The following is a 25,344-nucleotide window of genomic DNA, read 5'->3' as shown; positions in this document are numbered from 1 at the left end:
TGGCTCAGCTCCTTCTTACTGATATTTGCATCCACCACATGATCGTCATGGCTGCACACCCTCCTGCCTGAGCTGCTTCCGTCTTTGCCCGCCGCAACAGAGAGAGGTCCCTGCATCCCACTCAAATATGCAAGCAGAGAGACAGCTCATGAAGGTGGGGTAGTGTCAGTGGTACACCCGACAGCAGCCTTCGCATGAAGTACAGATGTCCAGCCGTATGTGCAGGTCCGGCCACTCTCCAAACCTGTCTGCACCTTGCTGGAGCGCTCACTGATGCAGCAACCACAGTTCACATACAGCAGCAGTGGGGTGCAATAGCTGACTGATGATGTATCAGTCATTTTGCTGGTGGTTTCTTGGTCACAGCAAAAGCTTGATCATTGACATACAGTTACACCACGTATCACAAAACTGTAAGGCCACTTTGGACTATCTTTGGGCTGCTCTATGGTCTTCTGCAGAAGGATAAATCCAGAGTTGGCAAAAGACTTGGCCATTTAGACTGTAAACAGTATGTTGGTGGGGGCATGTTGAAGAGTCACCTGGGTGTTAATGTAACTGGGAAGAGCTCAAAATTTGACAGCTATGTGATAGGCTTTGAGTTACATGGGGGATACACACTTTGCATTCAGTCTCGTAATCACCATAAAAATTAGGGATAACTGAAATTTGAAGTGTGTTGCTGCAGTCAGCAACACAAGGACTTAATGTGGGCATCGTATGGCAATATTTGATCCGTTTAGACCATGAAGACAGTTATCAGTTTATTTCCCATCTGGCAGGACATTTCTGGATTCAGGTGGACATTGTGGACAGAAACAAATAATAATATATATATTGGGCTGACAGTTGAGAAACCTTCCCTTGGTAACTATGACAAGGATGACTGAGAACCTACTATATCATGACATGTTTAATTTGCTATTATAATTTTTGATACAGATCCTACCAAACATCTGTCAGATCAGTCAGGATGGCCGAACGGTCCAAGGTGCTGCGTTCAGGTCGCAGTCTCCACTGGAGGCATGGGTTCAAATCCCACTTCTGACAACTAGTGTTTTCATCTGGAACTAATGTCTGAGACATGATATTGGGAGGAAAGAACACAGCAGTTCTTTGTACTTGAGAGGACGTGAATATGCGCAAGAACACAGTTGCAAGTCAAGCATTTTGTGATCATTTTTAATGTCAACAGATGTAAACTTACTATATGTTTGTACACAGTAGACACATCTACTGCTGTATTCACTGTCTGTGTCAAGTCCTTTAAAACCTGTTCTTGACTTGCTTTTCCCCACATCCTTTCAACGCTTAGCTAACTAAATGACTTAAGTTGGCCAATAATTGTTGCTTTTTCATCTTTGTTGTGATTGTTGTGTGCCTTTAATAACGCACAAGTGGATGTTATAAAGAAACTGCCTAGCAAACCCTTACAACACTTCTAAAGGTTCCATGGTGTAATGGTTAGCACTCTGGACTCTGAAGCCAGCGACCTGAGTTCAAATCTCAGTGGAACCTGATTTTTACCCACAGCACAGGGGAAAAAGATCAACCTTTCAACGTTCCACATCTAGTTTAAAGTAAGCTTACAGGTTTAATGTCCTTGGCCACTTAGACTGTAAACAGTATGTTGATGGGGCATGTTGAGGAGTCACCTGGTCGTTTATGTAATCCGAAGGAGCTCCAAATTTGACACTATTAGTGGAAGTGATAGGCTTTGAGTTATATGGGGATGCACACTTTGCATTCAGTCTTGTACTCACCATAAAAAGGAATCAATCCTGAATGGGGCAGTATAGTTCATCAGATTTGCTTGTTGAATGGTCTATTAGCTTTGGAACCCCCCTTTCCCCACAGATTTCAATTGTCAGATATGGGTGGAGGAGTGGGCACTGTGTCCAACCCTTTCTGTGTAAAAAAAACAATTAAAGAAGTCTCTTGGGTGAGAGACAAAACTTCTGCAAAGAACCTTTCACCAAGTCCAGTTCCCCTCGGCCTAGTTGTGAACTTTTGGGGTAATAGCATGGATCAGGAACCAAAACACACACATCTGGACTCAATGTGGGCATTGTACTTATATTTGACACGTTTAGACCATGAAGACAGTTATCAGTTTATTTCCCATCTGGCAGGTATATTGTTGACTCAGTTGGACATTTTGAAGATAATTGCACAATGTTGACCCAATTGTCAGTCTATTTCCCATCTGGCAGGGACATTTCTGTATTCAGGTGGACATTGTGGACAGAAACATTGGTGGATCTTGATTCCCACCATAGGATTTAGCCTGTATTGCACATTGCCTTCACATCCCGCGCAATTTATTGCTATTGTCAAGCACATTGCCACCCTGGTGACTTTCTTCCATGTCTCCATGAACGCCCATATATTTGGGCTGACAGTTGAGAAATCTTCCCTTGTTAACTATGACATGGATGACTGAGAACCTCCTATATCATGACATGTTTAATTTACTATATTATAATTTTCGAGACAGGTCCTACGAAGCGTTAGTTGGATCAGTCAGGATGGCCGAGCGGTCCAAGGCGCTGTGTTCAGGTCGCAGTCTCCACTGGAGGTGTGGGTTCAAATCCCACTTCTGCAACTAGTACTTTCATTTGGAAGTCATATCTGAGACATTGTATTGAGAATACAACTCTTAGCAGTTCTTTGCATTTAAGAGGACATATATGTGAGTAAGAAACTCAATGGCAAGTACAGCGTTTTGTGAGCATCCTTATTGTCAACACATGTAAAGTTACCATCTGTTTGTACACAGTAGACATATCTACTGCTGTATTCACTGTCTGTGTCAAGTCCTTCAAAACCTGTTCTTGACTTTCTTTTTCCCACATCCTCTGAACGCTTAGCTAACTAAATGACTTAAGTTGGCTAATAATTTTGCTTTTTCATCTTTGTTGTGATTGTGTGTGCCTTCAATATCATACATGTGGATATTATGAAAGAAACTGTCTAGCAAACCCTTGCAACACTTTTAAAGGTTCCATGCTGTAATGGTTAGCACTCTGGACACTGAATCCAGCAATCTGAGTTTAAATCTCGGTGGAACCTGTTTTTACGCTACAGCACAGGTAAAAAAGATCAACCTTTCAACTTTCCACATTTAGTTTACAGTAAGCTTACAGGTTTAACTGTGTAATATTCACACTGGTAGGGAGAACCAATGTAGAAATTATCATCTGGGTCAATGTTGTTTTCAACGTCTTGTGGTTTATGTTCTGTGTATTTAAAATTTTCCAAGTTCAGTTTATCATATGTAACAGATAAGTTTCTGTCCATGATCATTGTGTTTGATACGTCCAATTCAGTTTGTATATAGTTACCTTATGTAGGCCTATGTTGCTCTTGATTCATTCCTTCTTCAAACTTATCCAGGTCGGTGATGTCCCTGATGAGAATCACTTTCGCTGCCTGAAGTGCCATGAAGTTTGATGTATATTTTACAATTTCTTGCCCATGTTGCCTGGATCTTGTTTTGTTTCTGAGTACAAGTGCTTTCTTGGCAATATCTGCATTTTTCTTTGTGAGTTGATGTAAACTTGGGTGCCTTTTAATTTCCTTCCTTGTCTGAGGAGTGCTGACTTTTTATTTCTGTTGGTGAACCGGATTATTACCAATGGAGTGGCCGTTTGTTTTTGCTCGGAAGAGTATGACAATCCTCAATGTCCCTGCTATCAACATAAATGCCTTTGCTGTCCAAAAAGCAAATCACCTGTTGTTCCAGCGTCTCCTTCTCCTCCTCGAGAGCTTCCCTCAGCCTAGCAGTGGTGTATCCAGCGTCTGCGGCCACCCTGGCATAGTTCCGTTGTTTGGTTCTCAGGCCGCTGATAATCACATTGCATTGCTCGAGGTCAGCAACTCAAGTTTCAGAAAAGTAATCTTCTCCACGTTTTGCCCGTTTAGCGTTTGCATTTTACTCATCAGATCTATGATTTTTCCGCCGACAAGAAGTCCAGAGATTTCTTTATCTCCTCAACCTCATCGGGTAGGATTGCATTTTTCTTAGGTGGCATATTCTCCTGGGCCTGGTGGTAGCCGGCTGCTCCTGGTCCTGGTGGTAGCTGGCTGCACCAGAGCACCTGAGATGTCAGGGTTTGCAATCTCCACCTCTGCAAAATGCCTCTTCTTAGCCGGATTACGTCTGGTCATGTCGTAAATAGTAGCGGCGATGCCTCAAAACCGAGAATATAATTGGGTGTGATAATTTTAATTATGATCGTTTCCAGCTGCTGCATTTATCAATGTACGATCATTCTCACGCTCTGATTGGTGTGATACAACGTTTCATGAATCTCACGTAAAGCCTGTCGTAAGAGGATTTCTACATTAGGTTAATAAATGAGGGCCATTAGCTCTAAGGATGTGCTTCAATACATAACTGAAGTGGACACACTAATGAGTATCACTATGGATCAATTTGTTTACCTTGTCAAGCTAAAGCCTTTTTCTAAGCTAAAAGAAAACAAGGCACTCTTCTGCAAAAGCACAGCTGGGAGTGCTTGAGAGCACTCTTGAGGTGCAGTGTGATTTTCGGCTGAGATGCTTCGGGTGCGTTTAGGTGTGAGCCCAAATAGTTGTTGAACGACAAAGACAAGACAGCGATCAGGCGGTAGAACCAGGGTATTGATGTCCCGTCCATGCAACCGATGGATATGATTAAAACCTGTATACAGCCCAACCACTTACCAATCACATCACTGGAAAGACAGCATTACTACAGGGTCCTGACAGGGTAGTGGATGTCAATTTTTTAAAATGGACAGAAAACTGCCAGAACGTGATTTGCTACTTTTCATGGGCTGTCAACAACTTTTCCAGCAGTTATAACATGGTTCATCTCACCATGGAAATCATAATCTCTTGATTCATCTCCCTTTCAGAGTGTCTACCATTGTGTCACCAGCAAAACAGAGCTAGCAGAGGATGATTTCGAACTATCAACCTCTAGGTTGTGGGCCCAGCACACTTCAGCTGCACCACTCCGCTGAAAACCACCCCAGATGGGACTTGAACCCACAATCCCTGGCTTAGGAGGCCAGTGCCTTATCCATTAGGCCACTGGGGCTTTACGTCACCCAAACTCAACAGTTCAGGAGAAATACATATACAGTTCTGGAGACATAATGAAACAGTAACCTTGACCTCTAGATTTTGAAGTGTTTCCCTCTAGGCGTTCAGGGATATTGCATTCACAAGAATTGGATGGACAGACATGAGGACACAGTCACCTTGACATTGAACCTTTGACCTCCAAAATGTCATCAATAGATTTGTGAGTTCATGTGAATGTTTTTGCAAACTTTGAAGAAACACATACATGGGCATTGTGATAAGATGGTGCTGTCTATTGTTGTTTCTGAAATCAACAATACCTTCTAAAGTTGAATAGCTATTGCGTACCCGGTAATATTAGAGAAGAGCTCTCGTTGGCACTGTAGGTGGACAATTTAGAAAATTAAGTTACTTTACACTTTAAACTGTTACATCTCCTCTGAATCACCAACTGCAAATTTTCAAGCCTCATTGGCACGCCGACCACCATCTACAGTAGGTAAATCACTAGCTAGCTATGCATGAGTACCTCATACCTTTTACCAGGTTCAGGTGGTTAATAGCTATGGTCATATGAAAATTCATTAAGCTTTCTGAACAATGTTCTTCATTTTCTGAACGCATTCACTCAGTAGTGTTTTATTATTGGTTGTGCATCTGTGATTGCCCTAGAGGTCTCTCAGTCCAGCACCTCTCCCCCTCATCTTTGTCAGTTTTACACTGTCCAGCATAAATCGCTGACACCATACCTCACACTCATCCATGCATACACCTTGCACACATGTATACAACCTTTGCACACAGTCTTTTGTCTCCCCTTTTCATGGGGTCATGACAAAGCATCTAGGGTCAATTTTAACCTTTGTGTGAGTACATAGGTTTCCACATACATAGTTTTTATTAAGATTGACGACCAAATTGTTAGTTTTTCTGAAATTTTGTGAACTATAGCCAAGCCTTCCATAGCCTCGTTGGTGCAGGAGGCAATGTGTCAGTCTCATAATATGTAGGTCGTGAGTTCAACCCTCACACGGGGCAGTTTTTTTTAAAAACAAAAAAAACACAACTGATGCTGAAAATACAGTGACAGGTGGTTGAATACTGGCACTAGCACATGAATGGAATTTGTCATTCTTGGTTATTTCTGAGATTGATACAATGAAAGGAATTATTTAAGAGTGGTAGCAAACCAATGAAAAGGGTTATAGAACATATGTGGTATGTCCTTGGACATACTATCCAAGCAGGGAGATGAGTACAGAGATTTGGGTGCTAGCAAGATGGATGTAGGTTGCCCATTGTTCATTTAGACTTACCAGCAACATTGTTATGATACAAACCTGCTTGAAAAACAGTCACAATTCTTTTTAAAAACTTGTGCATGGAAAACATGATATGGTAGTGTCTGAATTGGTCCATGTCCATACATGGCATGTCAAATGGACAACTCATCTAGCAGAATGTGCAACTCTATGCCTGAACAGGGACTTGAACCCTGGACCCTCAGATTAAAAGTCTGATGCTCTACCGACTGAGCTACCCAGGCTTCTAAAACAGAGGATTGTGGGAAAAACAATCTCCTGAACTACAAATTAAAGTGCAAGTAAATGAAGACCAAAAGCTGTTGCCATGATCACGGTCTTCTGGACAGCAGGAGGGTAGACCACGATTTGCACATTGCCTGAGAACACCAAATGTTATTGCACAAACTGGTTGAAAATTGGCTAAATTGGCCAAAACGGTTAAAAAGCTCAAAGTCACAACTCATCATGGCCACTAGCAGACTGTGAACATCCAGTAAACCTGCATGACAGATGACGATAGCGAGCACTTCATACATATCACACAATCAAGCTGTTGCCTTACCAGGGACTTGAGCTGTGGTTTTCTTTTTTGCTCAAAACGTTGACAGCCTAATGCAATTTTATGGCTACAGACAAATAAACTTTACTACTTACTTTACGGCTACTCGCCGCAGCAAGAAGAAATGTTTTGTTTCAAAAGAAGCTGAAGGAAGCAACAAAAATCACCGCTAAAAAAACGGGAGTTTGGGAATTCTGACGGAGTTCAGACGTTGACATGACGGTTGTTCGCCGACACAAAAGGGTAAGTTACGTTTCCTGGTAACGTTAGCTAACATTTGCATGTTTTCAGCGTCGCAGTCAGTATTTACTCTACGCTATATAAAGTACATGAACTTTAGCAACCATGATTACACACCAAAACATGTTTGCTGTGTACTGTTTGTGTTCCAGAATATTCACGCTTTGCAAAATCGCCGCCGCAGACCGTCTGGTGGGCGATGTCCGACCGGTGAGATCTCTGGTTCTGATCTACTGGACTTCCTATAATCTTTATGAGAGTTACGGAGAGGCTTGTGACAACGACTGGGATGCATCTGGGACAGCAGAGCCGACAGGGACAATGTCACAGGGTGCAGAGGAAGAAGACCGGAAAGTTTGGGAGGGTTTGATGAGCTACTTGAAAAGCTAAATAAAAACTTTTGTTATATATATTGTCTTGTTTTTTTAAAGTAACAGTGTGCAATATTGGAAACGACATGAAGCCGCTAGTAGCCCGAACAGTTGAAAAGTGAGATTAGTGCAGAGAGTGGATAATCTGTCGGTGTCGGGCTAGATTTGTTTTAAATGTCCCGTTGGTTCTGGAAACACACTCCGCACTCTTGTTTGCTAACAACGCAGTCATAAGTGACGATTCTCTCCGACCAACCAGCGGTCTGCAGGTTTTCACGTCACCTTTTGGTATCGCCTCGGCTCGCTTGGAACCTCGACTGAGGTAGTACTAAAAAAAGTACTTGGTAGCAGGTCCCAGGGACTTTTTTTCGTAATGGAAAACCAAAAAAAGCGAGTAGAGCCGAGGCGAGTCGAGTAGATACCACGCAGTGGAAAACCGCCATTGGTGTGCCGCTTTCCAAATCCAAGGCCTGGCCTATTGCCACACTGTCACAGGGCCAATATTTTGTCCTTGCTGTTTTTCCGCCAATAAATAGTGCAAATCTTGCTACACTTTTGTATGGCTTTATCTTGCCAAGTATTATAACAACGTTTTGATACCAGGAACCCAACGAGGTCATTCAGGTTTTGCGACAACTTCTGACGGTAAAATCTGCCAGCCATGTCTCTTCAGGTCCATTGACAGTTTGAGCAACGGGCAGCTCCACGTGCATCGTCAATTGTTTTTCCACAAGACAGAAGATGGGTGCACCGTTCCCAGCGACGCTGCAATACCGGGTCGATGCGTGGAGTGAATGGAGCAAGCCCCTTTTTCAACTCCCATTGCTAAAAATCCATTTAATATGTTGTCCCCTGATAGAGGACATATCAGAAATTAAACTGATAAGAACAGGTACTACACTTGATCTTAGCCAAAAGGCCGAGAAGCGATGACCACCACCTCTTTGCTGTCCGATGCGACCTCCCCGGACGGTTCTCAGTTGTCACGGTCCAGTAATTTTAAAAGGACATAACAGCTGCTACTTGGCACCCCCGTCCAAGCAATTTTGGTTTTCCCAAGTGGTCAAGCTTCTGCCAACCTGCAATGTTCCCATGCTGTCACATTTTAGCTGCGTTTAAGAATCTGAGTTTCCTTATGGAGAGCACATTTGTTTTTTACAAGTACAAAAGGCTTAACCAAACAGCAAAGCCCACCAAAAATAATTTCAACTCATAGGCGTTCCTCTCCACAGAAGTCTTTAGTAAAAGGCGAAAGGCTTGTGCGTTATGAAGAGAAACCAGAGTAAGTGCAGCCCACGCTCGAGAGCAGCCGAAATGCCCAGTCTTCCCAGTCCCAACCCTCGCGGTGATTCTCACTTGGTGTGCCGCTTTCCAAATCCAAGGCCTGGCCTATTGCCACACTGTCACAGGGCCAATATTTTGTCCTTGCTGTTTTTCCGCCAATAAATAGTGCAAATCTTGCTACACTTTTGTATGGCTTTATCTTGCCAAGTGTTGGAGAAATCCTTCTATAAACTGACAACTGACTCCATGATGAATTAACACAGCGTTTATTCTTGTGGTCAACAGATGAAATGCGTTTCCGAGCAGTTTTACGTGCACGGACCTGATGGGAACTTGTCTAGTACAGAGGTTCCCAAAAAGGCACTTAAACAATAGCGTGCTCAGGGTTATATTGGTTCCCCTTGTGGGGCCTGATTGGTCAGCTATACTGTTGCTGGGGTACAATCCCTGCTCTGCCTCTTCCTTCTTGCCTGTCTATTATTTTCAGTTATCATTTACTTCACAAGACAGCTATGTTCACTCCCTTCTTGTCCTGTTCTCTGAGTTATCAGACCGTCCTCGAACTTCAGTGTCCTTGGCCTCACCATCTCCTCTTCTCGTGCTCACTGTAGCTTATCTGACTAAGATAGCCCTCCTGTTCTCTCCCTCCTAGCTGTACCCCAGCTGCAAAGCATAATGTATAATATGTCACACATACACACACTCTTATTTAGTCTTTGGTTAATTCAGTATATACTTTAAGCCAGCTTTTACGTGGCCGTTCCTGAGTGCCCTGTTCATCACCACCTCAGTCATTGTATTATTTTCCCACAAATTCCCCCTTTTCGCACCTACTAGGTGCGAACACTTTTTACACTAACTGCAGTGCCTCAACGTCCTCCCCGTCCTCAGGCATGGTGAGTAATGGCAGCATCCCAGCGGAATAGGGAGGCGGCGCTTTTTCTTTGGACAAGGCAGGGATATCATGGTCCGCAGGCAGGGCACACAGCAACACCCACAGGTAACTAGAATAGCGAGAAAAACAGCAATAGATGTCAAACAAGCAGTGATAAGATTCTTCCATTTGCCAAAAAAGGTTGTCATCCACCCCTCCAATGGATTTGATACACCTGAGGCGTCATGCATCTCCTGGGAAAGGGCTCGAAGTTGGTTCAAAGCCCTGGTGACCTTCCCATCCGGGGCAGTGTTGTTAGGGATGACCGTACAGCACATCTCTCCGAACATGGAACAGACTCCTCCTTTTTCAGCCAACAGCATGTCCAGCGCCATCCTATTCTGGAGCGCCATGAGGGACGTTGGGGCCATCTGCTCGGCCAGGCCTTCGATGGCATCCCTAGTTGCATTGCTCAAGCGTAAAACATTATAATGCACAAAATTTATCCTATCTACATTTTTGCTGGGAGTGACGGGGAAGATGGCTGAAAGCAGTGGTATATTCTCAAATCCTGCGGCTATTTGATCTGCCAATTTGTATTCATTCGGGACACCCCTAGGAACTCCTATGCTGTCTATATAGGTTGGGGTTCCCGCCCATGGATCAAAAGCCGGGCCTTGCATACTACGGGCCCTGCGCCTTCTCTTTACGGTCAGTTGCACAGCCTTATGGTGGGTATAGTGGACTCTACTCCCCACCAAAGATATGGGCATAGCTAATCTAACCATAGCACAAACTCCTGACGTTTGATTTGGGAACTTTATCTGGGAGTACAACCTAAGACCACCACAATAGTAGAATAGTCCTATTCTAGCCACTGGGCCTAGGGCTGTTTTGTTTTGTACAGTTGTATTACACCAGTCTGGGGGTATATCACCTAGTTTGATTGTGGGCTTACTTGATCCGGTGAGATTGAAACAGTGATATCTTGCACCCTCCCCCTTTATGGCGGTAAAATACCCTGGTTTTTCAAAGCCTGGGGGAAAGAGGGATGCTAGGGTAGTACAATTGCGGGAAGCTGTCTTAGAGTGTGTGAAGTTCAACATGCATGCATATCCTGCTGGGTCCTCATTAGGAAACAACGGGGCCGGGTTAGTGAACATGACTGGTCTAGCTGTGGCACAGGCCACGCACCCTTCCATGTGTTGTTCTTTGGCATTCTGTATTAGCCACCTGATCCATAAATTGTCCTGGCCTGCACCTGCTGATAACTCTAACACATCTTCCACCCTCATTTTAGAGAAGTCCTGCACTATTACGTCTTCCTCCTTCAGGGGGGGTTTTACTGTAGTCTCTGCCATGTCAGTGTCATTCTGTGTGTGCGTGAGGGGATCCAAAATATTTATCTGCAGGGGGGTTATCTGGTCACTTCCTGCTATCCATACACCTATGGCTAACATCCACACATCCTGACCGTTCCTGCTCCCAATTGCTCTATTTACTGACAGGGTTATGGGATTTTTCGTGGGGTCTGAACTATAGTCCCGCTGTATAGATAATATCTCCCATTCATCTTGTTGTACCCACCAATCTCTTTTGTCTGTCAACCTCGCCCATGGTTTCCACCCTCCTGTTGTCCAACCCGCGTCATACCAGCTGTTACAGAGACTACCTTTCACCTGTCCGGAAGCGCTCCTTTCACAATCCTCTACCTTTTGATAGTCGTCACAGATGTACACATCTGTGTTTTTGTAGAAACTATTATACCCCCCGCAGTCTATAGCCTGACACAAATCAAAGGTAAATGACGTGGTTGAGTCTCTCACATAGGGGAGAGTCAATCTGGCACCGCACCTTGGGGATGGGCCCTTAGTGTGTTGCTTCACTACTGCCCAAACTGCTCTTCTTTTCTCTCGTCTAGTTTCATTTCCTTTGTTACTGAGAGGTGGTTGGACACTACCGGGTGATTGTTCTTTGTGGTCTCGGTCCCCATACGCATGTTCCAACCCCAGAATTAATGCTGCAACTCCCACTACTACTACTACTGCTAGGACAACTGTTGTCTTTTTCCCAAACCCCATTGCCTTCCAAGTTATGGGTGTACTACGCGGGGGCTGTTCCCCGCCAAAACATCTCTTCCATCTATACATTTTGGATTGCTTTTCTAATTTCTGCCAATGGGCGGCTAGGAGGTGCGGCTGGGGCACAATGTGTCAGGTGGTGCCAAGGTGCTCCTTTTTTACCTTTAACCTGGACCGAGTGTGAAGTAACCTCCCTCACTACGGCCCGGACCACCTGGGGTCAGTCCACTTCCTCTTGTGAACTTTGACCCTGACCCAGTCGCCTACCTTGACAGGTAGTGTTGCTTCCTCCTGCGGTTTCCTGTTCGCCAACTGGACCTGCGTAGAAAGGGCTGAAACCAGAGATGTTAGCTTTTTCATATAGTCTGTCATTTCTATTTGCTGAACATCTAACATTGGCATGTGGCCTCCATCTAGTGGAGGTCCTGGCATTTTTCTCCCTGTCATTATTTCGTGTGGGGTCAAATGTGTTTCTCGTCCTTCTGAGGACCTCATAGCCATGAGGGCCAATGGGAGCGCTTCTACCCATGTTAACTTGCTTCCTGCACATGCCTTGGCTATCTTAGCCTTCAATGTCTGGTTTGCTCTTTCCACCATTCCCTGTGACTGTGGATGATAAACTGATCCGAAGGCATGAGTGATTCCCAGGGCCTGTTCTACTTCTCTTAGTAGTTTGTTGTTAAAATGTGTGCCATTATCTGACCTTATTTGCCTGGGGACCCCATACCTCGGGATGAGTTCAGTTTTGAGCCATTTCACCACTGTTTTTGCGTCCTCTTTTCTGGTGGGAATGGCTTCTACCCACCTAGAGAACCTGTCTACCATCACCAGAAGATACCTTTTTCCCCCTACCACATTTTCTGCGCCCATATCAGTATAATCTATACTGATATCTTGAAAACAAGCTGTGGGGACTGGGTACGCTCCTTTTAGTGTGGTGTATGGTTTCTGAACATTATGCTCTCCACACACCCTGCATTCCTGACAAAAATGTGTCACCATGTCCCTCAAATTGGGGTGCCACCACAGCTCAGACAGATTCAGGAGAGTCTGTTTTCTTCCTTCATGTGTTGGTCTGTGTGCCTCAGGTAGCAACATTCTGCACATCTCGGCTGATGCTGCTATCTTTCCTTGATGAGACCTCCATATCCCATCTTTGTCTTTTGTGGCGCCGCTCCGCTGCCACTGATTCCATTCATAGGCTCCTGCCTTTTTCCACTGTATCCAGCCTTGATGAGTGGTACATCAGTACATGTCTGTCTCCCCCTTTTTTCTGAAATAAAATGGCATTGAGAAAGCCATTGTTTTCAGAAACATCCATATGAAATGGGAGTGAGTAGTCTGGGGAGGTGAGTGTCTCTGCCCTTGCTAGGGCACTTTTGAGGTCAGAGAAGGCGACCTCGGCCTCTGTTGTCCATAGGAGGGGGGCGGTGAGACAGCGATGACCAGCAGCAGCCACCAGTTCCCTGAGCGATGTAGTTCTGTTGGTATAGTCAGGGATATGTGAGCGGCTGTATCCTGTGAGGCCCTTTAAAGCACCACATGTCTTCAGCGTCAGTGTCAGCTTTTAGAAGGCCAGGTGTGGAGGTGGGGAGCCATTTAAATGTTAGTGCACGTTTTATCATAGGGCCCAGGGATCTGGCCTGCTGGCCAAATCCTACTGCGAGTGTGACATGCGGGGAAGAAGAGTCCCAGAGTGTGTACCAGTCTTCAGAGGAGTGCGTTAAGACCACAGAAGCAGCCACCCCTTCTTTACCACAATATATGCCTCTGCATAAGAGAAGTGGGTGCTGTCCTTGCATGTTTGTCTCCCAGTCATCTTGATATGGGGTGTCCAGGTCGTCAGCTACATGTAGAGTACAGTGTACTTGTGGGAGTGGGGACATGTAGGGGTGCAGTCTGTATATGGCTGGTTTCAGGATGTTGAATGCATGTTGAATGGAGGGTGTGTCAGGGCCTGTGGGAAGCAGGCGTAACCAATATACATATTGGTGTAGTTCTGACACTGGGGTTGGTGTGAGGGAGAGAATGGTGACTGGGGAATCAGGAGTGGATACTGGAGGAACAGGAGTGACATGAATGCCATCCACATTCATCCATATGCACAGATTCAATTTACACATAAGATCTCTTCCTAATAAATTTACTGGGCATGCAGGGGAAAGCAAAAAAGAATGTGTGTGTGTTTGTGAGTTAAATTCGGTTAACAATGGCTGTGTGAAGTGCTGTAAGATAGGGGTCCCACTGACTCCCATAACTGACTGAGTTTGAGCTGAAGGAGGGAAGTAGGTGGAATTTAGACAGGAGAACGTTGCTCCTGTGTCTGCCAGCATTACATGTGGTTTACCTTGAATAGTAAGGGTAATGAGGGGTTCTGTGGTCAGACCAAAATGAAAATCAGTGGGAGGACACCTTCATTGTGGACCCTGTTGGTCATACCATTGCTGTTGTAGGGCCTGATTAGCGGGGGACAGTGGCCATGGCTCACCGGGGTATGGTTGGGGTGAGGGATTTCTCCCTGGCCCTCTAGGGGGCTGTGCTGGGGGCTCTTGGCATTCTCTTGCATAGTGGCCTTGCTGACCACAGTTGTAGCAAAGGAAGTAGGGCTGAGAGGTCCTTCCTCCAGGCCTGGACCTAGTCATTCCTCCTCCTCTCTGAAAACCTCGCCCTCTTCCTCTTGTGGGCCAATTTTGCTGGCTCGTGTTCGCTGGCCATGGTGGTTGTGGGGGTGGTGGCCAGGAAGCTTGTGCTCTCTGTAAGAGTTGAGTGACTGCTTCCAACACTGGGGCTTCTGACTGTTGGGGGTTCTGTGAGACTGTCATTTGTTTAGCTTTGCTGGGCTTGGGCTTGTTTAATTCTTCCAGTTGTTTCTTTAACAATTGAGTTTGTAGTCTTTTTAATTCATCTTCTTGTTGCTCTGCTCCTTTTTGGTGTTTTGACAGGAAATGACGCACATTCTCGCCCCATGTTGCATCGGTCATTGTTTGCAGGCCTACTACTCCTCCTAACTGTGTCTGAACTGCTGTGGGTAATCCCCCTAGTACCCCATGGCGGAACAGCGCCACTGTGGCGGCGGACTGGTCCCACGGTTCCCTCATAGCACGCTGCCAAATCTTTTTTGCTCTATCTGCATAGGCATCAAAATTTTCATCACTTAGTCTTTTTAAATCATGCCATGCTGCATGATCCCCAACTGTGGGATACATGCGGTGCAGCTCAGCCCAAATGCCAGGGGTTACTGCTGATGCAGGCACTGATGCGGGAACAGTGGGTCCAGCTCCCCCTCTGGTGAGGGCAGCACTAGCTTCATCTGCTCCCATTACTCTACCCAATACTGCTCTGAGATCTCCCAAACACAGCTGCACTCCTGCTGTAAGACTATTGAAAGCTGTGAGGAAATGCTCAGCCCCTCCTGTCAGGGAGGGGAGTTTTGCACACAGAGCATCTAAGTCACCAAAACTGTAAGGGGTGTACATCAACAGTCCTCCTCCTCCTCCTACTGGGCGGAGTGGGCATTGTAGCCCCGCCTCTGGTGTGTGGCGCGTCTGCTCTTCCTCACTGAGCTCATTCACTGTTCGACGCAGCTGCTCTTGCTGCTCTTTTATCTCTCTGAACTCTTTGTTAAGTCTTTCCCTTATTCTAGTTGATCTTCGCAGCATAACTTCGTCAGGGTCCTCGTTGGTAAATTTACCTTTAAATGTGCCTGCTACAAAAACGTCTTGAGGACTTTGTGATCTAGATCTGGGCCTGCGTTTATATCGTTTTTTAGTCCTTTCCCTAGAGCTAGAGTTTCTGTCTGTTTGCTCACTTTCCCTGCTGCTGTCTGACTGTTCGCTATCTTCCTTACTTCCTGAGTCTTGTGGGGTACTATGGTGAGGTGGACTGGGTCCTTTTACTGACATGTGAAAATGCTCTGGATTTTGTTGGCAAAAAGACGCTGAATATGGGGTACTAGCTTTGCTTGGGCCGGCTGGGACTTTGGCCGCTGGTTGTGGTGGAGCCGCTGCTGCTCCCCCTGACGCTGACTGTACCATTAAATTTAGATAACATTCTAAATCCTGTACGCGGCCCTCTAATGCCGGTATCAATGGGTCCTGTGGTACGTCTATTTGTAATGCATTTGGCTGTAAATGGGCAGTTACCACTGGGGCTTGGACTGTGGGTTTTGATGCCGTTGGACCTGTATACGGCGGCGGTGGAGCGGAAATTCTTAGGTTTCTTATGTCTGGATAAAAAGGGTTTGTTGGCGGGGGCGCCTCAGCGGGCAGCGGGGTTTTCTCTGCGCTAGCGGTTTTATTCTGTTCAGCTTCTGTCTCAGTTTTTGGTGAACTTTTGTCATCTTGTTTTGTCAATCCCAATTGTTTCTGTATTGCATTTGTCATTTTCAACCCCACCCCATATTTCTCTTTCTGCGCTTCATACTCCTTCTGCTTTGGTTTAGTCAATTTAAACCATTTTCTTTTCTTTTCCTCCTCTGCCTGCCTTTCCGCATACTCCAACTTACTTTTTTCATACTTCACTATTTCATTCACTTTCTCCGGGGACGGCGCCCCTTCTCCCTCAATCCATCCTCCTCTCTCCCATTCTTTCACAATCTCTTTTGCTACTTTCTCCTCTCCTTTATTGCCATACTTTTTCACTGCCCCTACTAACACTTTACCATAAGGGGTCGTCATTTTACAACAAATAAGCAGTGAGAAAAAATCCAACAAGCCAAACCACAACAAAAATCACACATGCAACAACAAACAACTTTTTCATTAAGACTCCATCTAGAGCCTTTTTATGTACATCTCTATAATCTTTACAACTTAAAAAGTGACCTCTCACTCCTTTGCACAAATACACTCGCGGTGGACTCGTAATATTACAATGACAATCTGTTAACTGCAATTCTTTTTCAGGTTGTTCACACAGAACCAAGGGTGGCAATTCACAATCACTCATCTGAACTATCTGTCCTTAGCAGTCTCCTACCTCGTCAACCATCTGGACGTATTTTCCTCTGACTATTTGTCCCTTTTCCTCTCCTACCGCCACCCGTATTATTCAACAATTCTCTCACAACTCTCTAGTTGTTTTTCTCTGTTTAATCACATCACATGCCCCAACATTTCATCTGTTTGTATCCCTTTAATTACAGCACATTCAATCAATTCTTTTCGCTTAAAACAACACTTACGACAGTTGAAATGTGATCACATCAATTTAGTTTTCAGCCAATAACAGAATTTTGATTTTAAACAGGCTTCTGCTTACCTTTTTTGTTGAGAGCTCTCAGTGATCACACCAACGAATCGCAGTATCGCCGCTCAGTCCCCTTCACGGGCTGCGGGATGTCAGTCCGGTGGCTGAGCTGAACCGGACCGTGGACACAATGCCAAGGTCCAGTTGGATTCTCCTGTCCAATTACGTTATCACGTCCGGGGTCACCAAATTTGTTGGAGAAATCCTTCTATAAACTGACAACTGACTCCATGATGAATTAACACAGCGTTTATTCTTGTGGTCAACAGATGAAATGCGTTTCCGAGCAGTTTTACGTGCACGGACCTGATGGGAACTTGTCTAGTACAGAGGTTCCCAAAAAGGCACTTAAACAATAGCGTGCTCAGGGTTATATTGGTTCCCCTTGTGGGGCCTGATTGGTCAGCTATACTGTTGCTGGGGTACAATCCCTGCTCTGCCTCTTCCTTCTTGCCTGTCTATTATTTTCAGTTATCATTTACTTCACAAGACAGCTATGTTCACTCCCTTCTTGTCCTGTTCTCTGAGTTATCAGACCGTCCTCGAACTTCAGTGTCCTTGGCCTCACCATCTCCTCTTCTCGTGCTCACTGTAGCTTATCTGACTAAGATAGCCCTCCTGTTCTCTCCCTCCTAGCTGTACCCCAGCTGCAAAGCATAATGTATAATATGTCACACATACACACACTCTTATTTAGTCTTTGGTTAATTCAGTATATACTTTAAGCCAGCTTTTACGTGGCCGTTCCTGAGTGCCCTGTTCATCACCACCTCAGTCATTGTATTATTTTCCCACACAAGTATTATAACAACGTTTTGATACCAGGAACCCAACGAGGTCATTCAGGTTTTGCGACAACTTCTGACGGTAAAATCTGCCAGCCATGTCTCTTCAGGTCCATTGACAGTTTGAGCAACGGGCAGCTCCACGTGCATCGTCAATTGTTTTTCCACAAGACAGAAGATGGGTGCACCGTTCCCAGCGACGCTGCAATACCGGGTCGATGCGTGGAGTGAATGGAGCAAGCCCCCTTTTCAACTCCCATTGCTAAAAATCCATTTAACATGTTGTCCCCTGATAGAGGACATATCAGATATTAAACTGATAAGAACAGATACTACACTTGATCTTAGCCAAAAGGCCGAGAAGCGATGAACACCACCTCTTTGCTGTCCGATGCGACCTCCCCGGACGGTTCTCAGTTGTCACGGTCCAGTAATTTTAAAAGGACATAACAGCTGCTACTTGGCACCCCCGTCCAAGCAATTTTGGTTTTCCCAAGTGGTCAAGCTTCTGCCAACCTGCAATGTTCCCATGCTGTCACATTTTAGCTGCGTTTAAGAATCTGAGTTTCCTTATGGAGAGCACATTTGTTTTTTACAAGTACAAAAGGCTTAACCAAACAGCAAAGCCCACCAAAAATAATTTCAACTCATAGGCGTTCCTCTCCACGGAAGTCTTTAGTAAAAGGCGAAAGGCTTGTGCGTTATGAAGAGAAACCAGAGTAAGTGCAGCCCACGCTCGAGAGCAGCCGAAATGCCCAGTCTTCCCAGTCCCAACCCTCGCGGTGATTCTCACTTGGTGTGCCGCTTTCCAAATCCAAGGCCTGGCCTATTGCCACACTGTCACAGGGCCAATATTTTGTCCTTGCTGTTTTTCCGCCAATAAATAGTGCAAATCTTGCTACACTTTTGTATGGCTTTATCTTGCCAAGTATTATAACAACGTTTTGATACCAGGAACCCAACGAGGTCATTCAGGTTTTGCGACAACTTCTGACGGTAAAATCTGCCAGCCATGTCTCTTCAGGTCCATTGACAGTTTGAGCAACGGGCAGCTCCACGTGCATCGTCAATTGTTTTTCCACAAGACAGAAGATGGGTGCACCGTTCCCAGCGACGCTGCAATACCGGGTCGATGCGTGGAGTGAATGGAGCAAGCCCCTTTTTCAACTCCCACTGCTAAAAATCCATTTAATATGTTGTCCCCTGATAGAGGACATATCAGATATTAAACTGATAAGAACAGATTTTTTTTCTTTTGAAAATAATTTATTGACACTAATTTCATACTTTTGTCATTTAACATGTCACATGAAAGTTACCTTTTAAAATACAACAAGTCAATAAATAAATCATAAAACATCCAAAACAACCTTCAAGAGATGCGTTATACATAAATAATCCATAAAACATCCAAAACAATTGCTTTAAAAATGCATTACAGATAAGATTGTCATAGATTAAAGGGTATAAAAGGTTTTCAATGTAAATGAGTGTCTATGTTAAAATCTCCTCAGCAGGGAGCGCATATGTTATGAATAAAAAGTCCACTGTTGTGCAGGAGTGGGGTGAGTCCCTACCAAGTGGGAACTCATTCCGCTCCCCCAAACAGATTTGGTCTCTCGGGATCCTGTCGAGGTGCTCAGAGGAGACCCTCACCCTGTAGCTCCTTCCCACCGACCTCACCCGGAGGGTCAGGCCGCCGCTGCTTTGAACTTGTACTGTGTGGCTCCGGCTCCTTCGTCCGAATGGGCACAGAGGCGATTCTTCTTTGAGGCTGTGTCCTAGGCCCGCCGCCTGCAGCTCCGGCCATTCGAACCGTCGCTGCGGCCATCCGGATCACAGCCTCGGGGGGGATCTGCATGTGCTTCCTTACCAGCAAGTTTCTGGAGGTCCATATGGCGTCTTTGATGGCGGCTAGGGTGAGCCACTGTTTGGCAAATGTTCGTGCTGGTATCTGTTTTCCTTGGCTCACCCCGTACAGCACCAGCTGTGGTGTAAGGACCTCCCTTGCTGGCAAGTACGGGAATTGCAAGGAGCCGGCCATTGCCCACTGTTCTACGGCAGCGCTGCACTCCCAGAGCAGGTGCCTCACCGACTCAGGCGCGCCACAACCTGGTCGGGGGCAAGTTGCGTGCGCCGACATGCCCCGGGAGTGCATTACGGACCTGACCGGGAGGATCTCGTGAGCCACCATCCATGACAGGTCCCGGAGTCTGTTTGGAAGAGCGGGATGGTTTACGTTGCGCCAAACTGTTGAGGGCTCGCCCAATGCGAGCCCGCGCACTGGACTCACTGGTTCCCGCTCCTGCACAACAGAAATGAGAGAGCGGTGAGTAGTTAAAACCTGCAACTCCTCCTGCTCAAGGTTAAAATGCCTTAAAAATGACTGGATAAAAGCATAAGCTGGTGGCAGGTTAAAAGACACTGGAACTCTGAGGTCTGTGGGTAGAATCTTGATTTTCCTGAGGTACGACCCCATCCAGAACCTTGTCATCGCTGCGGTCTTGGGGTTACTGGATGGGGCTGTGGCGGTTAAAATGTGCAGGGCGGTGTATCTGCTCCCTAAAAACAAGTACAGGTCAGGCACTCCTTTTCCTCCTTCCTCCTTTGGCTTCTTCATCACGCTTCGTTTCAGTCTTTCCCACTTGGAGCCCCACAAGAAATAAAAGATGGCTCGTTCCAGGTCTAAAATCGTTCTCCTAGGCGGGATAAAAACAGAACTGATTAGTAAAAGCAAAGGTAAAATCACTGCTTTAATGATTAAAACCTTTCCTTCTAAAGTCAGTCCTCTAAGTGTCCAGTATCCTAGTCTCTGTCTGACTTTCCCTACCTTGTCTGCCCAATTTGTTTTCCCTTCCCCCTCCCTATCAAACTTGATCCCAAGTATTTTTTGGTCGGTCCGGGTCACAGTCAGGGGGAGTCCTGTCGTCTCAGTCGCCGTCCATGGTCCATAAAAATGGGCTTGGGTCTTGCTTCGGTTGAGCTTCGACCCAGAGGCCTGTCCGAACCAGTCAGTCAAGTCCAGCGTCCTGTTGACAGATAAAAGGTCAGTGCATAAAATGTTGATGTCGTCCATATATAAAATGCATTTTGTCTCGAGTCCCCCGCTCCCTGGGACTCTTACCCCATGGATTCGTTGGTCCCTTCTCAAGATCTGTGCCATCGGTTCTATTGAGAGGACGTAAAGGAGGGCAGATAACGGACAACCCTGACGGACACCGCAGTTTATATCCACTGCTGCTGTCAGATGCCCGTTAACAATGAATTTGCTGTTGATCCCCCGGTACAGCAGTCCCACCCAGGCTATAAACCTTCTTGGGAACCCCATTTTTTGCAGTACCTGAAAGAGGTACTGGTGCGAGACCCGATCAAAGGCTTTCTCAAAATCTAAATTCAGGACTACTAGCCGAATGTTTCTGTCTCTCGCATAACAGATGGTGTCTCTGATCAGTACGAGGCTGTCGGTGATCTTCCTCCCCGGGACGGCACAGGCTTGATCCGGGTGAATCAGCTCTCCTAAAAACAGGGACATACGTGAAGCTAATAATTTGCTAAAAAGTTTACAGTCGACATTTAAAAGTGTGATGGGTCTCCAGTTTTTCAAGTCTGTCTTGTCTCTGTCTTTATGTAAAAGCGTCACTATCCCTACTCTAAAACTGTCAGGAAGTCGGTCCAGTTGTTCAAAATCCATAAAAACAACAAGCAAGTCTGGTGCTAAAATGTCCCAAAATGTCAAGTAAAATTCCAAGGGAAGCCCGTCTTCTCCTGGTGACTTCCCTTTCTTAAAAGTTTTTACACAGTTGTTTAGTTCAATCATGGTAAAATCTTGAGTTAAGAGCACATTGTCATTTTTTGCTTGTTCAATTGATTTTAAAACTTCGGTCATGGTGTCCTTATTAACTGCTTTTTCCGTGTACAGTTCACGGTAAAAGTCTTCGACAGTTTCTTTAATTTCCTCTGTTGTGTTAGCTATGCACCCGTTTTCTTTTTTAAGTCTTAACATGCCTCCCCCTTTATTTATGATTTTCTTAAAAAAATATCTTGTGCACTTCTCTCCTTCCTCTATTTCCCTCTCCTTGCTTCTTAGTATGACACCTTTGCTTTTAATTTCTGCTAAAACCGACATCTCTGTTTTAATTTGTTTTATTTCCTCATTAAAATCCATTCCCTGTTGGATTAATTTAAAATACCTCTGAAGTCGTTTCTGCAGTCCCATCATGCGTCTGTTGTCCCTATCTTTTTCCTCTTACCTGCCTGTCTGTAAAAAGTCTTAGTCTTCCCCTTCACCATTTCCCACCACTGTGCGCGTGTATCGTAAAAGTCTTGAAGGGTCTGCCATTCTTTGTATTGCTCCCTGTACTGCCTATCTAGCTCCCTGTCTTCTAACAGGTAGCAATTGAGCTTCCACAGACCGCTTCCTGCCGTCACACCGGAAGAGAGTGAAAGAGTGCAGGAAAGCATTGCGTGATCGGAAAAGAAAACAGGTACTAATCTAGCATCGGTTGGTGGGCAGTCACGTGATAAAATGTAGTCTATGCGAGAGGCTCGGGTGCCGTCACTACTGAACCAGGTGAAGCCCTCCTCTCTGGGATGCATGGTTTTAAAACAGTCCACAAGTTTAAAATCGCTACATATACTTTGTAATAAAAGTGAAGTCTTGTCTGCTTTAAAATCATCCCCTGTTCTTCTCCTGTCGTTCTTGCTTAAAATACAATTAAAATCCCCCCCTACGACTAAAGGTAGCCTACCTAGCATGTGGGGCTGCAGGTCTTCTAAAAGGTCATACCTGTCATTCTTGTCATTAAAGCCATAAATATTTAAGACTTTAAAATCCCTCCCCATAAAAGTCAGGTGTGTTAAAAGTGCCCGACCATCTCTCACCACAGTGCTGCCCTTTACCAAGACTAGAGGGTTTTTTATTAAAATGGCCACTCCATCACTCTTGTTTTCATTTGAGCCGCTCCATAGTGACGTTTGTGGCCATAACTCCTCCCATTCCCTGTAGTGCTTTAAAAATGGAAGGCCACATTCCTGTAATAAAAACACATCTGACTTAAAAGAGTTAAGAAAGGATAAAACCGTCTGGGCTCTAACTCTCGACTTGACGCTTCTCACATTGATAGTTGAGAAGGTGAGTGCCATGAGTATGGTTAAGAATAACAAGTATGACATCTTAAAGACAGAAAGGGAGGGACTTCAAATATTTAAAACAACAATTATTGAATTTCTTGTGAATGGAGCTCTTCCTTCATTCTCACAGGTGAGAGAGGACGGGGTTGAACTCCATTTCCCTTTCGGACTCTGGGAGTTGGCCTCTGACGCAGGGTTGCGTTGAGCTTAGAGACCTTAGGGGTTGATTGCAGAGCTATGCTTAGGAATGAGACTTCATTGGGTGAATCGGAGGGGAAGACTCTGGGCCCCTCCACAGATGAACTGTCTGAGTAAGTCCCAGCTCTTCCCCTCTTTTCCGAGACTCCAGGAGACTCAGAAGACAATTCTGAAATTAGCCTCTTGCCTGGCTGGGCATTGGGGAGGGGGACATCCTCACTATCACCCTGTGACTGGTCAGTTTCCTGTTCTGAGCCAGCCACTGGGCTAGCTCCGCCTTCTGCCTGCATTGCCACCACTTCCTCCCTGTTCACCACTGGTGGGGCAATTGCAGGCCCCTCCCCTTCTCCCGCCTCCCCTGATCCTTCTCCTCCAATCACAGGATTTGGCGGGAGATTTGAATTTTCCAGCCCAAACAGCTCTCCAAACAATTCACCTTGTCCGCCATTTTGTTCATTTTCTGTTCTTTTTGCTGCAGTCTTTAATTTGTTAGCAAATGACTTTGGGCAATCTCTGAAGAGGTGGTTTGTTTCTCCACAAAGATTGCACTTCCTGCCATTGGTGCATTCCATGAAGGTATGCCCAATTTCTCTACATTTGCCACAAATAATCTGCTGGCACGCTTCTGCCAGGTGCCCATTCTCACCACACTTGCGGCAGAGTTTGGGCTGGCCCTGGTAGTGAATGTAGCCCCTGTTGTTTCACAGAACTATCATGGATGGCAGATGTTTCAGGCCTTGGAAGCCTTGGGGGTCCTGCCATTGTTGGATGGGGACCCTCCAAGCACAATTCCAAATGCCATCCTCATCTCTCACCTTGGTAGCCTGGCCTTTCACAGTGCAAAATCTGCTCAGCCATAAACAAATGTCATCTGCATTCACAGTTTCATTGAACATTCTGACAATTACAGTTTTAGCTGCATTGTCAGTCAGTTTCTCAACATTAAATGCAGAAAACTGGGGTTTTGCATTTTCAAAACGAATCCAGAATTCTCTCAACAAGGCAGCGGAACAAAAGCTTATATCAAAACCTTTATTAAAAGGTAAAGTCAAGATACAGTTTGTCTTCTGGGTTGAATTTCAAGATTTTCTGGACTAGCCTCCTGGAGAAGTCAAGCCTTGATATAACAAGGGGTTCATTTTCGTTAAATGTAAATCGGACACTGTAGTGCCTCCGCATGCCGGCATGGTTGGCCGACATGGTGGAGGCACCACACTTCAAACGGGATGAAAGAAGCTAAAAACGCCTAAAACAGTCTAAAAAACAACAAGTAAGCTAAAAATGAGGTAAAACACTGATTTAAAAAGCAAAATAAAGCTTGCCTAATAAATACTAAAACGCACTTACCTTTCTTGTTTGGTCTGGTCGATGTTGTAATCCCCACAGAGTAGTAAGCAGTCCTCTAGACCAATGAATTCCTCAGTGAAAGTATTTCAACTACAAACAAGATGAAATTTGTTCACAAAGAATGAGTACACTATCCTCCAAAAACCCGCTACAAAACCAGGCCACAAACAGGCAAAAGTTTTGTCCGGACATAGGAGGCGATCGCAGTCTTAGCCAAAAGGCCGAGAAGCGATGACCACCACCTCTATGCTGTCAGATGCGACCTCCCCGGACGGTTCTCAGTTGTCACGGTCCAGTAATTTTAAATGGACATAACAGCTGCTGCTTAGCACCCCCGTCCAAGCGCTTCATGGGGAAGCACAAAAAGTTTTAGTTAAAGACGGCAATTTTGGTTTTCCCAATTGGTCAAGCTCCTGCCAACGTGCAATATTCCCATGCTGTCACATTTTGGCTACGTTTAAGAATCTGAGTTTCCTTTTGGAGAGCATATTTGTTTTTTACAAGTACAAAAGGCTTAGCCAAACAGCAAAGCCCACCAAAAATAATTTCAACTCATAGGCGTTCCTCTCCACGGAAGTCATTAGTAAAAGGCGAAAGACTTATGCGTTATGAAGAGAAACCAAAGTACAGCCCACTCTCGAGAGCAGCCGAAAACGCCAGTCTTCCCAGTCCCAACCCTCGCGGTAATTCTCACTTGGTGTGCCGCTTTCCAAATCCAAGGCCTCACCAATATTTTGTCCTTGCTGTTTTTCTGCCAATCAAAAGTGCAAATCTTGCTACACTTTTGTATGGCTTTATCTTGTCAAGTATTATAACAACGTTTTGATACCAGGAACCCAACGAGGTTTCAC

The 25,344-nt window shown here is 45.3% G+C and overlaps 8 non-coding genes and 1 pseudogene across 8 annotated transcripts; 1 reads left to right on the top strand and 8 right to left on the bottom strand.

Moving 5' to 3' along the window:
- The first annotated feature begins 1,446 nt into the window (after positions 1-1,446).
- On the top strand, positions 1,447-1,518 carry trnaq-cug (transfer RNA glutamine (anticodon CUG)). Its single transcript has one exon. It is a non-coding gene; the product is annotated as a tRNA-Gln (tRNA).
- A 3,495-nt stretch (positions 1,519-5,013) lies between these two features.
- Positions 5,014-5,086, bottom strand: trnar-ccu (transfer RNA arginine (anticodon CCU)). Its single transcript has one exon. It is a non-coding gene; the product is annotated as a tRNA-Arg (tRNA).
- Positions 5,087-6,546: 1,460 nt separating this feature from the next.
- Positions 6,547-6,619, bottom strand: trnak-uuu (transfer RNA lysine (anticodon UUU)). The gene has a single exon. It is a non-coding gene; the product is annotated as a tRNA-Lys (tRNA).
- A 1,668-nt stretch (positions 6,620-8,287) lies between these two features.
- On the bottom strand, positions 8,288-8,478 carry LOC116682427 (U2 spliceosomal RNA). Its single transcript, XR_004330426.1, has one exon. It is a non-coding gene; the product is annotated as a U2 spliceosomal RNA (small nuclear RNA).
- Positions 8,479-8,716: 238 nt separating this feature from the next.
- On the bottom strand, positions 8,717-8,833 carry LOC116682430 (U5 spliceosomal RNA). Its single transcript, XR_004330428.1, has one exon. It is a non-coding gene; the product is annotated as a U5 spliceosomal RNA (small nuclear RNA).
- Positions 8,834-17,995: 9,162 nt separating this feature from the next.
- LOC116682424 (U2 spliceosomal RNA) lies at positions 17,996-18,186 on the bottom strand. Its single transcript, XR_004330424.1, has one exon. It is a non-coding gene; the product is annotated as a U2 spliceosomal RNA (small nuclear RNA).
- A 238-nt stretch (positions 18,187-18,424) lies between these two features.
- Positions 18,425-18,541, bottom strand: LOC116682429 (U5 spliceosomal RNA). Its single transcript, XR_004330427.1, has one exon. It is a non-coding gene; the product is annotated as a U5 spliceosomal RNA (small nuclear RNA).
- A 368-nt stretch (positions 18,542-18,909) lies between these two features.
- On the bottom strand, positions 18,910-19,084 carry LOC116682428 (uncharacterized; annotated as a pseudogene).
- Positions 19,085-25,004: 5,920 nt separating this feature from the next.
- LOC116682426 (U5 spliceosomal RNA) lies at positions 25,005-25,121 on the bottom strand. Its single transcript, XR_004330425.1, has one exon. It is a non-coding gene; the product is annotated as a U5 spliceosomal RNA (small nuclear RNA).
- Positions 25,122-25,344: the final 223 nt, after the last annotated feature.

This window comes from Etheostoma spectabile, unplaced genomic scaffold, assembly GCF_008692095.1.
Source record: "Etheostoma spectabile isolate EspeVRDwgs_2016 unplaced genomic scaffold, UIUC_Espe_1.0 scaffold00018789, whole genome shotgun sequence".
NCBI classification, from domain to species: Eukaryota; Metazoa; Chordata; class Actinopteri; order Perciformes; family Percidae; genus Etheostoma; species Etheostoma spectabile.
The sequence above is the reverse complement of the archived record's forward strand: the minus strand, read 5'-3'. Positions and strand labels throughout refer to the sequence as shown.